Source organism: Balaenoptera physalus (genome assembly GCF_965194825.1).
Source record: "Balaenoptera physalus genome assembly, chromosome: 15".
Classification (NCBI taxonomy): Eukaryota; Metazoa; Chordata; class Mammalia; order Artiodactyla; family Balaenopteridae; genus Balaenoptera; species Balaenoptera physalus.
The window spans coordinates 73036460-73050855 of record NC_138894.1 but is presented as its reverse complement, the minus strand read 5'-3'; positions in this window follow the sequence as shown (position 1 = coordinate 73050855).

The window sequence follows — 14396 nt, the reverse complement described above, 5'->3', positions numbered from 1 at the left end:
GTGATCATTTAATTAACTCTGCAATATTCTCATCTTTGCAGCTGCAGCTAATCTCAGGAGCACTTGGTCCCCTTGTCCTCATACCCCTTTTCAGCTCCCCATTTCAGTTCTACTGCTGAGGGCCTGCCTTCCACCGTGGCCAAGCTTTGAGACCGTCATGTCCCATCATTTCCCTCCGTTGTTGGTCTCATTTGATCCAGGCACGGAAAAAAATAACCCAAGATGACTTATTGCTGAGAGAAAAGGAGATAAGTCACGAGAAGGGAAAGAATTTTTTTTTTTCTTTGCAGCTCAGGAAATGCAACTCGCTAGATAAGTTTTTTTTTTAAATGAACTCTTTAATTTTCTTCCAATGCAAAAATAAAATTTCCCTTGAAAACCAAATGTATCATTTATGTGTCTCAAACCAGAATCATTTTTTTGTTCAATAAAAAAGGCAGATTGAGGGTGTGGGGAATATGATCAATTTCATCACGTGCCCTTTCTCTGTGAGAATTAATCAAATAAGGATGAAAAGTAAGGTAATCCTTCCAATGCCCTTCCCCTGACTCTTCCCACTGCCCGAAAAGATTTCATACAAAGCTATTTCAGTTACTGTAGGTTTTGGCCCTAATTCAACAATTTTGCTGAAGTATGTGTTAGGAGTAGTGCAGTGTCTACAGGGCTTCAACATTCGTGTGTGTGTGTGTGAGAGAGAGAAAGAGACAGAGAAAGTGTCTGTGAGCATTTATGTGTGCCTTGTGTGTGGGTATTTGTGTGTGTGGCTGCGTGTGTGTGTTGATAACTACTTTTGTCCTGTTTCTCTAATGGTACAACAGTTTTGGAGAGTACCTGAGAACAACTTTGCAAAACACCTTACCGGAACGTTCCTATCCTGTTTCTCTTAAGCAATTCCAGCTTTGGAAAGACAACAGTGAAAAGTGCTTCCAGCTGAGCAATTTGAAGACTCGGGACAATGTTGACCTATTATGAACCAGTCAGGTCTGCAGGCCACCAAGCCCATTACCAGGTCCTCTGCAGCCCATCATCTGGGCAGGTAGTTGAACCCTTCTTTGAACCACATCTGTAAAATGTAATGGCTCTGCACCCTTTCCTCCCGGTGCTGCCTGCCAACACCCTTCCACAGAAGGCAGCTCGGGAATATGCCCTCTCTCCTTGTCACCACTTTCCCCTCTTTTCAGCCCTGGTCACAAGTCCACAGTGGCCTCTCCCTTTCCTGAATTGGATGCACTCACACACTCAGCACCTAATAACATAAGACTGAGCTGTTTATTAAGGGTCTCAAGTGTCTTTATTTTGTCTGTTGACCACACTCCAAGCTTCCACGGGCAGGCTTGAGTTTCCTGTTCCTGTTGCTTCCTCCCAAACTGCCTGGGCGAGCCAGGGGCAATCTGCTGGTATTTGGTGTTGGACAGATTGTCTCAGGCCCAGTGAATGGAGTCCCTTGAGGGCTGCAGTCAGAGAAGCCTCCAGCCTTGCACGGACTCAGATGAGACTTGATTGTTAACTTGCCCCAGCTTGACATCCATGAAGTGGCAGGATTGGATTAGCAACGGGAAGTCTTTCCAAGGATTTATGTATATTTCGTCTTCCCCTCTCTAACTGGAGACTTTTCAAGGAGAGAGATACACCTTCTTCTACTTTTTATATCCAACTATATTGCCTTTAAAAAAATGCTTAATAAAGGAATGAAGGAATTGTTTTTTAAAAGGGAGCAAAGGGCACAAACTCTTTAGGGAAATAATAAGAATTAGAATATAGAAAATCTGAGATTATTTACATACAGCCCCACTAGGGAGCAGAAGAATAGACAAATTATTCTTCAAAGTCCTTTCTAGACTTGTGACATTGGATACTAAAATAGCTTAAATAGTCAAGCTGTTGACCTTGTTCATGTCTGAAATGTCTCGTGATCTATCTGATCCTTAGTTGCTGACCATCGTGCACTCATGATATTGCCACATTCTATCCCTTAATTGCAATGGAAAGAATAATAAGTCTCTGATGAGTGAAAAGACTTCCATCAGATAGGAGCATTTTTTCCACGTTAACAATGCTCCCAGGACTTGACAAGCTGGTCCTCGTTTCTCTGCATCAAGGTCCTGACTATACTGTGAGAGCGGGAAGTCCGGTGAGGAGAGAGCCTTCTCACCCCAATGCAAGGACAAGAACTCTTCTCCCAAGTCAAGGATAGGATATTTCCCAAAACTCTGAATTCTTGCCTAAGGTATATCCAGATTTGTTTCCATGCTTCTGGGTGGAAATGTCCCATTCCCAGGTTGGATCAAATTGACTTCATATAACAGCTGAACTCCAAAAACACTCAAACCAAGGGTGGCCAACTCTTTTGAAAACCTTCTAAAGAGAAGACCTCTCTAGATGGGGCACAGACTCTCCGCTTCACGCCATCCCTACTCAGTCTGCCTAACAGATCGCATCACCCACCTACTCTTTGAGGCATTTTGTAGGTCAGCGAGAGCACAGGACCAAGACCCGAGCCTTGAGGGGTGTCCCAAACAGGCAGAGAGAGGGAAGGGCACAGTCACTCCTTAGACCTGAGACAGAGCACCAGCCACTTCAGAGCTGGAAGCAGAAAATGGGATCTCAGAACCCAGTGATACTAAATGCAATGGAAAAGCTACCAAGAACAAAGGCTGGTGAAGTTTGATAGGGGAGGTTCAGGAGTCATCCGGAAGGGGGCAGGGACATAGTGATTTGACGGACTACATGTGGGAGAGGTTTAGCCATCCATAGATGACAAAGAATGGAATAGGAGCTCAAAAGGAAGTGGAATTTTTTAACAAAGAGGAGTCATGAGCAAATGTTAGGTTAGGAAGGAGTCAGTGGAGGAAAAGATCTTTAGGGTAACCTACACTCCCGGCTTGCCTGTAACTGAGCCATTTCCTGGGATATGAGGCTTGTAGCATCAAAACTGGTAACGTCCCAAGTAAACCGGAAGGAGTTGGTCATCCTACAAAATGCAAAGGGGACAGAGTGGGGATGGAGAGAGGGAGTTACAGGATCCTGGGAAAGGTAGAAAGGCTGACCTGAAAAGGGAGGCTTTCTATACACCAGTTTTTATTCCACTGGGAAGTCTCTTGGTGCACAAAGAACATTTGGGTTTACGGATTATAGAAACACATTCTCAGTTGCTCAGTTAGCTTGGCTCAGGGCTGAAGTCTTGGTGTCTCCTGCTACTCCCCGTTCAAGCTCTTGGTTAACTCGTTTCAACTATCTAGAACCTTCTGGTCACGGACATTCTAGCTCTCTGCCCTCTAAATCAAAGTCAAGCTTTCACTGTTAGTCCTCAGCCCCTGACAAATAAAGCTCCTTACAGCCAAGGTCCCAGGCCGGGTCTCTGCTTTGGATCAAAACATTCTTCCAAGGGCTTCATGGCCAGGAAGTGCTCAGGCCTGCAGCGTATGGGTGGGCTTGCTAGAACGTCCCCCGACCTTCTCCTGCTCCCGTCTGGCCACATCCCTGCAGAGCCCACATCCTCAAGTCCCTCTTTGACACCTCATCTCCCCCAGCCTCCCCCAGCCTGGGTCCACTTCTTTTAACAGTGCTTTCTCAGGAGCAGGGTTTAGGTACACAATTCCTTATTAGTGTATCTTTTCTTAGAATTTAGGAAACTCTCCAAGCTGACAAACCTCTCCCCTTCATATTTGTCAGGGGTTAGAATCAAACAGGGTATCCTGAAAATATAGAACCAGAGTAGCTGCTGGCTCTGCTGCTATTAGCCACGTGCCTCTGGGTGAGTAAGCTCTCCAAGCCTCCATTCCCTCATCTGTAAAATGGGTCTATAAATGCCTACCTCCCAGTGTCAGCCTAATTCACCTAGAAGGGATAAACAAAAACAGTTTGCCAATCCTTAGCCACACTATAAATAAGCTAGCAGCACCAGAGGTAACGATGAGCTGAAAAGACATCCTGGAAAGCCAGCAATAAATATCTGTTGAATGAATGAATAAATGAATGAGTGAATATAGGATTGCTGACATGATCAGACCTGGGGAGAACCCAAAAACAGTGCTAACCTAGGTATGAAACAAGGAGGGGGCAGTCCCAAGTTCACGGAGGTGGAATTTGAAGTAAGTCTGCAGTATGAAGACAGACAAGCTGGCAGGACACCAGGTGTAAACACGAGCCACAGAAGAGGCCTCGCAGCAGAGGGGACCGGCCTTGCCGTGAGAAGCCTCCTCAGTTCGGGGCCACGCACAGGCTCAGCCACATGCTCAGCTGTCCTAGCAACACACACACAGAGGCTGCCGGAGCCAGAAGAGGTTCCAACCCAAATGCAAGCGAATAAAGCAGACAGGTACACGACAGCGGGGTGCTGGGCGGTGGTGAACCGGAGAACGTACGCCCTTTTCAACAGAGGCCTTTAAAAATCGGTTAAAAACAAAACCTTTGCCAGCCTCACAAATACAGATGAAGAAACCGGCTCAGAGAGTGGAAGAGCCTGCCTGCTTGTGGCAGCCTGATGACTGCAATCTCTATCTTCCAACTGCAAGCATTACATCGTCAAGACCCCAGGGGAGAGAAGAGGGTCTGTGGACCTGGCAGGTTCAAACACAGATCTTCTGCCCCTGACCCTCAGCCTAAGCTGAGCTGCAGACTGCTTTCAGCACTGGCCTTGCCCTGATGCAGGTTCCGAGATAAAAGTGCAATAAGGAATGTGCCAGAAGCCAACATAAGGACGTGATTCCCACTGGTAATGAGACACAGAGGGAGGCTGGCTGTATTAGTCTGCTTGGGCTGCCATAATAAAGTGCCACAGACTGGGTGGTCTAACCAACAGAAATTTATCTCCTCACAGTCCTGGAGGCTACAAGTCCAAGATCAAGGGCATGTTAGTTTCTTCTGAGGCCGCTCTCCTTGGCTTGTCGTCTCCATGTATCTTTACATGGTCTTTCCTCTGTGTGTGTCTGTGTCCCGATTGCCTCTTTTTGTAAGGACATTGGTCATATTGAATTAGGGCCCATCCTAATGACCTCATTTAACCTTAATTACCTCCTTAAAATCGTATCTCCAAACCACAGTCACATTCTGAGGTACTGGAGGTTAGGACTTCATATGAATTTGAGGGGGACACAATTCAGCCCATATCACTGGTTTTTGGTAGAAATCAACAATCCTTCAACATTTTAACGACATCTGTCCTCTCTGGCACTGTGTATACTAGAAATAATCAAAAGACCTCACGGGAACAGAACAAGGGGTCCTCGTCATATAACACTGCAGCAAAGCTCTGATAATCAGCCTCTCCATTTCCTAGACCCTTTAATTCTTTCATTGGAGAACTTTTTTTGGGGGGGGAGTGGGTTAAACATACTGTATTCCAGGCACTCTGCCAGGTGCTGGGGACACATTTGGTGAGCAAAGCTGACCTGGCCTGGGCCCTCAGGTAACTTCAGAGTCTATTGAAAACATTTCTTCTGGTTCTACCCTTTACTACTTGTATGTCTTAGACCAGGTTGCTTAACCTCAGTGAGCCTCAGTTTTTACATCTGTGAGATGAAGAAAATAATACCCATAATTAGAGAAGATAACATGACACATAGAGAAGGTCTATCACAACATGTGGAACTCATGTGTCCTTAATCAACGTAAACCTTCTCCCCTAAGTCCTATTACTTAGGATTCCACATAAAATAATACATATTGAGGAATTAAACTTTTCAAACTTGAAATGGAACATCTTTAATTTGCCTAAATTTGGTACTTCCCATCCCAGGGCAAGACGAAAACAGGACCATAACTTATTAGTGGAGACAATGAACATGTTATCAACAGAAAGGCACATTCCGAGATAATGCAGGTCCCGCTTCCCATGGCCCAGCTCATCCCTCCCTCTTCCAGCGTGGGGGGTTGAGGAGGGACTGGCGCCATCTTGGATCATAAATCATTTCCAAATGGTTCCTGGAGGGCACAAACCCCCGGAGCAGTACCTTCCACGCAGCTAAAGAATTTCCTGCCAAAATGGATAAGAATTTCCTGTTTTGCTTTTCATTATTACTTTAAATAATCATATTCAGAGTCTTGGAGGATCATAGCAGCAGGGGCTGAGAGGGTGCATCAGCGTCTTTTCTGGATTAACTCCAGATGATTGCAGCCACTTTAGAAATGTCACGTTGAGATCGGGACAAAATGCACAAAATGGCCAGTTGGAATGAGAGAGAAGGACAGCTGACGCATGGGGTCCCCTTTGTTTGGCGCTGGACTTTACCCATGACTTTGCCCATGACTCCAGACCAGGCAGGAGTGTTCACACTGTCGCTCAGCCTGATTCTCCCCTTAGAGTTCAGGAGGGAGCTCCCACAAGCCCTCAGGGTTATCCCCTTTCCCTCCCGAGAAGGTCCCAGGTGCCCTTAGAAGCATGAACCTCTCGGGGCAGCTCCAGGTAACTCCCAGACTAATTATACTTGCTCCTGTGTGGGTATCCACACATGCTCAGAGAACACAGGCTGTACAGCCAAGGTCTAGGCGGCCAAGACCTGTGCTAGGTTCCTTCACAGGTAGTCTCACTCGCATTTGTCCCATTTCCCCTGCTGCACCCAGCCTAGAATAAAGCCTCAGGACCTTAGTTAGGGTCTCATCACCTCCAGCGCCAAGGACAGCAGTGGCCTCTTACCTGGTCTCCCCCTACCCTGTGCTACTCTTATCCCTACTTCTCTAGAGCTGCTGGTACCATCCACACACCACTCAATACGTTCACAAACCTGCTCAGAAATCGCAGAGCCTAGCAAACAAGGCACACGCCCCTTCTCCTGGCACTCAAAGCCCCGCGTGATCTGGTCTCAGATTTCTCTCTTATTATTCCTCCCCTCGAGCACCTACACTTCAGCCAAACTAGGTAGTTCCCCATTAAGTTCACATTTCTTGTCCTTTGCCACAGCCCTGCTTCTGCCCCCGCCAATCCTTCTAGATCCTGTGCTCTCCAACCCCTGCCTCTCAGAGTGCAGCCTTCTCCATGAAGTCTCCCCATCAAGGCTGCTCAGGGCCAGCGCTCCCATCCCCACTGCCCCACACAGCTCTCTGTATTGTTTTGTCACAATGCAGGGACGATATGGCTGGTAGGACTGTTGCCAAATATTCCCAGTCTCCTCTGCTGGGCATTTGGTGGACGACCTCGTGACTTGCTTTGGCCAACAAATGTAAATGAAAGTGATCTGTGTCATTTTTGGCCAGAAGCTTGAAAAGCCAGTGTATACTTTGCCACTTTTTCTTCCCCATGAAACATGTGTCAAGGTGAGGCTTCCATCAGCCTGAGACCTTGCTGACCTGCTATGATCATATAGTGGGAGTGAGAAATGTCTTTGCATCATAAGCCGCTGAGATTTGGAGGTTGTTTGTTATCACAGCAAAATCTGGCTTATCCTGACTGCTATGATATGAAATCTAAGAGAACAACTAGCCCATCTCCTGCTTTACAGGTGAGGAAACTAAGGCTTAGAGGAGGTGGAATGACTTGCCCAAGGTCACATCATTAGTAGTGACTCAAGTCTAGGGCCAAGTTCCCCTAACATCCAGTCCAATGCTGTTTCCATGGCACCATCCTGTAGGATCCTTGAGACCAAGGACCTAACAGCAGGAGTCTGGGATCTCAGCACCGGCCCGCCACTACTTAGCTGCGTGATCCTGGGTAAGTCACTCCTGCTCACAGACCTGTTTCCCCACTTCTAGAATGAGAATACGGGACAAAAACCCTTCTAGGCTGTCTTGTCCTGTACCCCTCTGTGTTCATGATGGTGCCCTGTGTATGTGGAGGACCAACCAGCTATCTCAAGGGCTTATCTCATCTCTCCTTGGGAGTAACCAGGACTTCTCCAGGTGGGGCAAAGGTCAGACTACGTGCACTGACTCACTCTTGAATCACCCTTCCCGTCTCCTAGTTCCTCATCCAGCTGCCCACAGCTGTGAGTTTATGCTTGACTCTCATCTACCAGGCCCTGCCTTTAATTGGTATTTATTCAACTAACATGTACGGTCCTTAACCAACTCCACACAAGCACCTGGCCTTTGACAATAGAGTCCATGAGGTGTGAGCTTGTTTTTTCGTGTGTGTTTTTTTCTTTTGTTTTTTCTTATCACACCTCAGTTCTTGAGTATTCTAAGTGCTCTAAGTGCTGTCAGCCTTTTAATCAGGTCATCAGGTTTCTGTCCAGGACATACTCTTAATTCCTTTTCTTTGTCTTTTGATCTCCTTTCCTTAAGCTGCCTCGACAAGAAAAGAACCAGTTCTTTGGAGGTTAAGACAGGAAGTTCTTAAAACATGGCAGACCATCATGTATTCCTGGACATGGTGTCAAAAGTCAAGGCTGCCCTTCAGCCATCAGTCACATGCCTGACATTCTTAAGGAGTTGGTCAACCCAGAGCAGGAAGGATCTCAGAGCCTGGGTGACTTCTTCCTCATACTGGTGGCAGAGAGGACAGGCCATAGCCTGGAGCAGCTCCTTTCAGAGCAAATATTTTGCCACAGGAGTATGTTGTTCACAAGGACACTGGCAGTCTTGGGTTTCCCCTTTCCGCTTTGGCCAACTCTGTGAGGGACATTAGAGCAAATGACCCAGGAGCAGCCAGAGGCAGTGTCCTTGCAGCCACCTCGAGTCTTCCATTAAGCCCCCCTTTCACCTAACTCCAGGCTAGTTAACCAACCAGACCAAAAATGGAAAGGAACCCAGAAAGTCTAGCCTAACCTGTCCATGAGAAACATACTACAAATCACATCTATATTTTAAATCTTCTAATAGCCACATTAGTAAAAAAACAACAGGTAGGTGAAATTAATTTTAATGATACCTTTTTATTTACCCCAATATATCCAAAAATTGTCAGTTCAATGTGTAATCAATATAATTATTATTAATGAGAAAGTTTACATTCTTTCTTTGAAACTGTTTTCAAAATCCAGTGTGTAAGCAAAGGAAACCATAAACAAGACCAAAAGACAACCCTCAGAATGGGAGAAAATATTTGCAAATGAAGCAACTGACAAAGGATTAATCTCCGAGATTTACAAGCAGCTCATGCAGCTCAATATCAAAAAAACAAACAACCCAATCCAAAAATGGGCAGAAGACCTAAACAGACATTTCTCCAAAGAAGATATACAGATTGCCAACAAACACATGAAAGAATGCTCAACATCATTAATCATTAGAGAAATGCAAATCAAAAGTACAATGAGATATCATCTCACACCGATCAGAATGGCCATCATCAAAAAATCTACAAACAATAAATGCTGGAGAGGGTGTGGAGAAAAGGGAACACTCTTGCACTGTTGGTGGGAATGTAAATTGATACAGCCACTATGGAGAACAGTATGGAGGTTCCTTAAAAAACTAAAAATAGAACTACCATATGACCCAGCAATCCCACTACTGGGCATATACCCCGAGAAAACCATAATTGAAAAAGAGTCATGTACCAAGATGTTCATTGCAGCTCTATTTACAATACAGGACATGGAAGCAACCTAAGTGTCCATCATCAGATGAATGGATAAAGAAGATGTGGCACATATATGCAATGGAATATTACTCAGCCATAAAAAGAAATGAAATGGAGTTATTTGTAGTGAGGTGGATGGAGTTAGAGTCTATCATACAGAGTGAAGTAAGTCAGAAAGAGAAAAACAAATACAGTATGCTAACACATATATATGGAATCTAAGGAAAAAAAAAAAAAGGTCATGAAGAACCTAGTGGCAAGACGGGAATAAAGACACAGACCTACTAGAGAATGGACTTGAGGATATGGGGAGGGGGAAGGGTAAGATGTGACAAAGAGAGAGAGTGGCATGGACATATAGACACTACCAAACGTAAAATAGATAGCTAGTGGGAAGCAGCCGCATAGCACAGGGAGATCAGCTCTGTGCTTTGTGACCACCTAGAGGTGTGGGATAGGGAGGGCGGGAGGGAGGGAGATGCAGGAGGGAAGAGATATGGGAACATATGTACATGTATAACTGATTCACTTTGTTATAAAGCAGAAACTAACACACCATTGTAAAGCAATTATACTCCAATAAAGATGTTAAAAAAAAAAAATCCAGTGTGTATTTGAGGCTTACAGCACACCCCATTTGGACCAGTCACAGCTCCAGTGCTCACTAGTCGTTTGTGACTAGTGGCCTCTGTATTGAGAGCACAGGTCTAGTGAAGCCTCTTATCATTAGAGATGAGGAAACTGAGGCCCTGAGATGAGAAATGAGTGACACCAAGATCCCCACTTCAGAGGCAGGTTAAAGCCTAGGTGTCTGCAATACCGTTTTAGTGGTACCACTAAAATACCCCAAACGAGAACAAAACAAAAATACCACTCAGCAGCAAATAAGGTATTGGTTTATACGAACCCAGACAAAAATGCTGAAGGTACTTTAGCAGAGTACAAGAAGTCATGTGACTTTCAAGTTCAAGCAAGTTGGGCATCGAGGGAATTTCTTCTGCTCTTCGAGTGGGGTAGTTATTTGTGCTCCAGTTAAAGCCAAGCAAAAGCAGCTGCGCTGCTAAACAGATACTCCTTTCAGGAGAAAGGAGTCCTGGAGGGCTGCCACCCATCCAGCTGGCTGTGCCCACACTAGTGGCCACTGGATCCATTAGCCTAGCTTCTGACCTGCAGCAAGACATTGAACTAAATATCGCTGGTAAAGAGAAAAGAGATAGAGTTCGGGAATCAAGATGACCCGAATTCCAATCCCTGACCACCTCTGTGAGCTTCTGCATTCTCCTCTGTAAATTGGGGAAGACGCTGATGATAATTTCCACTGATGGCTGCGGGGCACACTGAATGGCCTGGTCCCGCTAGTAGGTCCTTGGCACACAGTCAGGCCCTAGTAAACTTCGGCTTTCCTTCCCTGATGTTCCTGAGGCTGGTTTCTCATAGCAAATCAATGCCATTCTCCTAACTGCTTTAGGGAAAGGGGTTCTCTGGCTTAAGGGCCACTCTTAGCCAGGGCTACTTAGTCGGCTGCGGAGTGCTGCTAGCTGGACCTGTCTCAGTGTCTTAATGGATGTCTCTGGAGCACCCTTCTAGGCCCAACCATGACGTGCATGGAACGTGCATGACGTGCACGCCCTCCTGGAGTCACAGGTGGTCCTCCTGGCAACACCGCTACCTGGCGTTAGGAAGAAAACCAAGCCGGGATGTCACAGCTCTCTGTCCATCCGTGCTATCTGGGGCCAGTCTCAGAGGGAGTCAACCCTGGGAGTGAACCCCCGACCAAAGTTTGGGAGGGGAACTCCCCAGTGGGGGGGATGGGGGATAAACTTAGTGCCCAGCTTGGATATGGGAGTGCCTCTCTCTCCCTGTGGTATTTCTAATTCTAACATCAAGTAAAAATAGAATTTCCTGTTGATCTGATAAGAAATTCCTGTTTTTCCAGGGAGCAGGGAAGACTATCGGGGGGCATGGACAGCAGGGTTTACCAACTACTTCCGAGATGGATGATTACAGAAAGGAGGGGCCCGGGGGGCCCTGGTCCACATTTACTTATTCTTAAAGTGTAAAGACAGCTCATACCAAGAAGAATCACAGGGTGTGATGAATAATTTCCTACATACATTGAAGACCTTGGCCAGCTTTGGAAAGCTCTTTCTGCTAGTTCCCTGGGGCCTGGATATTTTTAGTTGCCAGATGCAGTTTGGTCCAGATTCTCAGGCTGAGATGTTGAACCTCACACATGGAACGTGGCATATCAGGGTGGCACCTTGCAGGGAGTGTGCAGGTGCCAGGCCTCAGCCTTCACTGCAAATCCCTGGTCATTCCAACTTGTGCTCTGCTTCTAGGGTAGCTCAGAGCCTTTGGCTCAGCAGTCCCCGCTGTGCTTGCTTCTGCATAAACAGTTCAAAGAGTTTGTCTCTAGTGGACATTTGAGGCTTTGGGGTCTCTCAGCATCCAGCTCCCATTCCTTCTGTTAATGGCTCCCCCATTTCCATTTGGAGAATCACCTCTTCCACCCAATGTGCTGGCTTGATGGAACTATCAGTCAAGGATTCTCGCCCTCCCCTGGTCAAGCGGCCCATCAATCAGACCCTGTCCTGGGATTTGGAACCTTGAGTGGAGGGATGTAAAGACAGAAAAATGACCATCACCCGTTCACCCCAGCAGTCAGCCTCTGACCCCAGGAGCCCGGACCTTGTCTGGCCCCTGCCCCTTTTGAGTCTGATTATTCATTTCTCCAATTCTGTGGGCTACCCAGGTGCCTTCTGAAGATCTCCTTTTCTAGTACTTATAAATAAAGCACTGTGATGAACGCAACAGTGTACCGATGGTGAGTCAGAGGTGTCACATGGTGTGTCCTTCTAACAGGAAAGTAAGAGTCTCAGCACAAATGTGTGATCCTGGACTGGCTGAGGGGCACCCCGACACCAGACAGCTCCTCGGCCTTCTAACAGCTCCGTGAGGAAGGCAAGCAGCAATCACAGCACCTTTGAGAAAGGAGGAGGCTGAGGTCCAGAGACCTGCCCAGCTGCTACACAGCCTGGGGATGGCAGAACCATCATGTAAACAGCTGTCTGTCTCCTGACCCCAACCTAGGACGTTCTCTACCAGACCTCTTGAGCTGAATTGGAGCTGTTTCCCCAGGATGGGGGTTATTTGATCTTTAGCCTCTTCTGCCTGTTGATGCCCATGTCCTGTCTCACCAGTAACTAAAATTGGGAAACTAGCCTCTGAGATATATTTCACAAAGTCTGACTTGCATCCAAGCAGAGAAGCCATCAAAACACATTTTAAAGTCACCTTTAAAATGTCATTGGGATTGTACATGCGTGTTTCTGTTGACGCTTCACAATAGCCAAAATGTGGAACAGTCCAAATGTCCATTAATGGATGAATGGATACACAAATTTTGGTATATCCATACAATGGAACATTATTCGGCCATTAAAAAGAATAAAGTATATATGAGTGTATGCTAGTGTGGGTGAACCATGAAAATATACTAAGTGAAAGAAACCAGGCACGAAAGGTCACATATCATATGATTCCACGTATATGCAATACTCAGAAGAGATAAATCCATAGAGACAGAAGACAGCTGGTGGCTACCGGGGGCTGGAGGAGAGGGGAATGGGGAGAAACGGCTTAATGGGTACAGGGTTTTACTTTGAATGACAGAAAAGTTTTTGGAACTAGATAAAGGTGGTGGTTGCACAATATTATGAATGTTCTAAATGCCACTGGATTATTCACTCTAAAATGGTTAATTTTATGTTATGTGAATTTTATCTCAATAAATGGTATAAATATTTTTGTTGATAAAATAACAATAAAACTAATTTGAACAAAACAAGAATATCATTGGGACTCATCCTTTCGTTTTAATTCCTATTAGTCTCCCTGACTCCTTTCTCTTCCTCCGTCAAACATTCATAGTCACCTGTCACCTCAGAGCTTCCTCACACCATTTTCACTCACGACATTTGCTCTCTCAGCAATGCCCAATGACATCCCAGTGACTAGAGATGAAGTTTCAGCTGGGTGTTCAAAGTCTTCTAATCTCTACATCTAAACTGCCAGCATCCCCTCTACTTTAGCCAGACTGTTCTCCCCCCGTCACTGGTCACTGAGGTACGTGTGCTCTTCCTGAGCCCAGCCCTCCTAAGAGAGATGATCTTCATGAACCTTCACCCTCTATAAAGGTGGGTGATGACGATGATATTACCAAACCACTGCTGCTACTATTAATAATAGCTTCTATTCATCCAAAACCTCATATGCCCCAGCTCTCCTAGGTGTTTATAGTGGGGTAAGGATGCTTCCCATCAAATTGAGACGGTTTTCCTAAGCTCCCTGTTTGTGGGGTAGGCTCTGGTGTTAAGTGTTCTGGTGACTCTTTCTTCTGTATTAGATATGGTGCAGCTTTCTCTCACTCTGCATTTCTCCCACGATAACATCTACTCCCTTTCGTTTTACATTTCCCCCCTTTCGTTTTACATTTCCCCTTAACCTCTCCCTGGGTTGATATGTAGAATTTGGTATTTGTATGACCTATTGAGCCTGACGATGGCATTGGAGCCAAGATACCAGGACAATTGCCATCTATCAAGAACCTTCCCATGGGGTGGTGCTGTGTGTTAGCAGGCCAAGAGGTCCTAAGAAGAAGAAGATAAAATGAGATCTTTGAGAACAAACATCTTTGACTTGTGGGCAAAGTTGCGTGGACGGGCTGGTTTCCCCTCTCCAGTGCTACGTTAGTTACCTTAATTGGAGCTCGGGAGGGGCTGAATGGAGCCCGTTGTCAAATATTGCCATGGGGGCACGGATTATTTGTTTGAGGTTTTAGCTGGTTGAACGGCTGTTTGTGTTTGTTTCCTCCTGATTTATATGCCTTTCAAACACACACCTTTGAGCAAGGCTGTGAGCTGCCCAGCCCAGGGTCAAC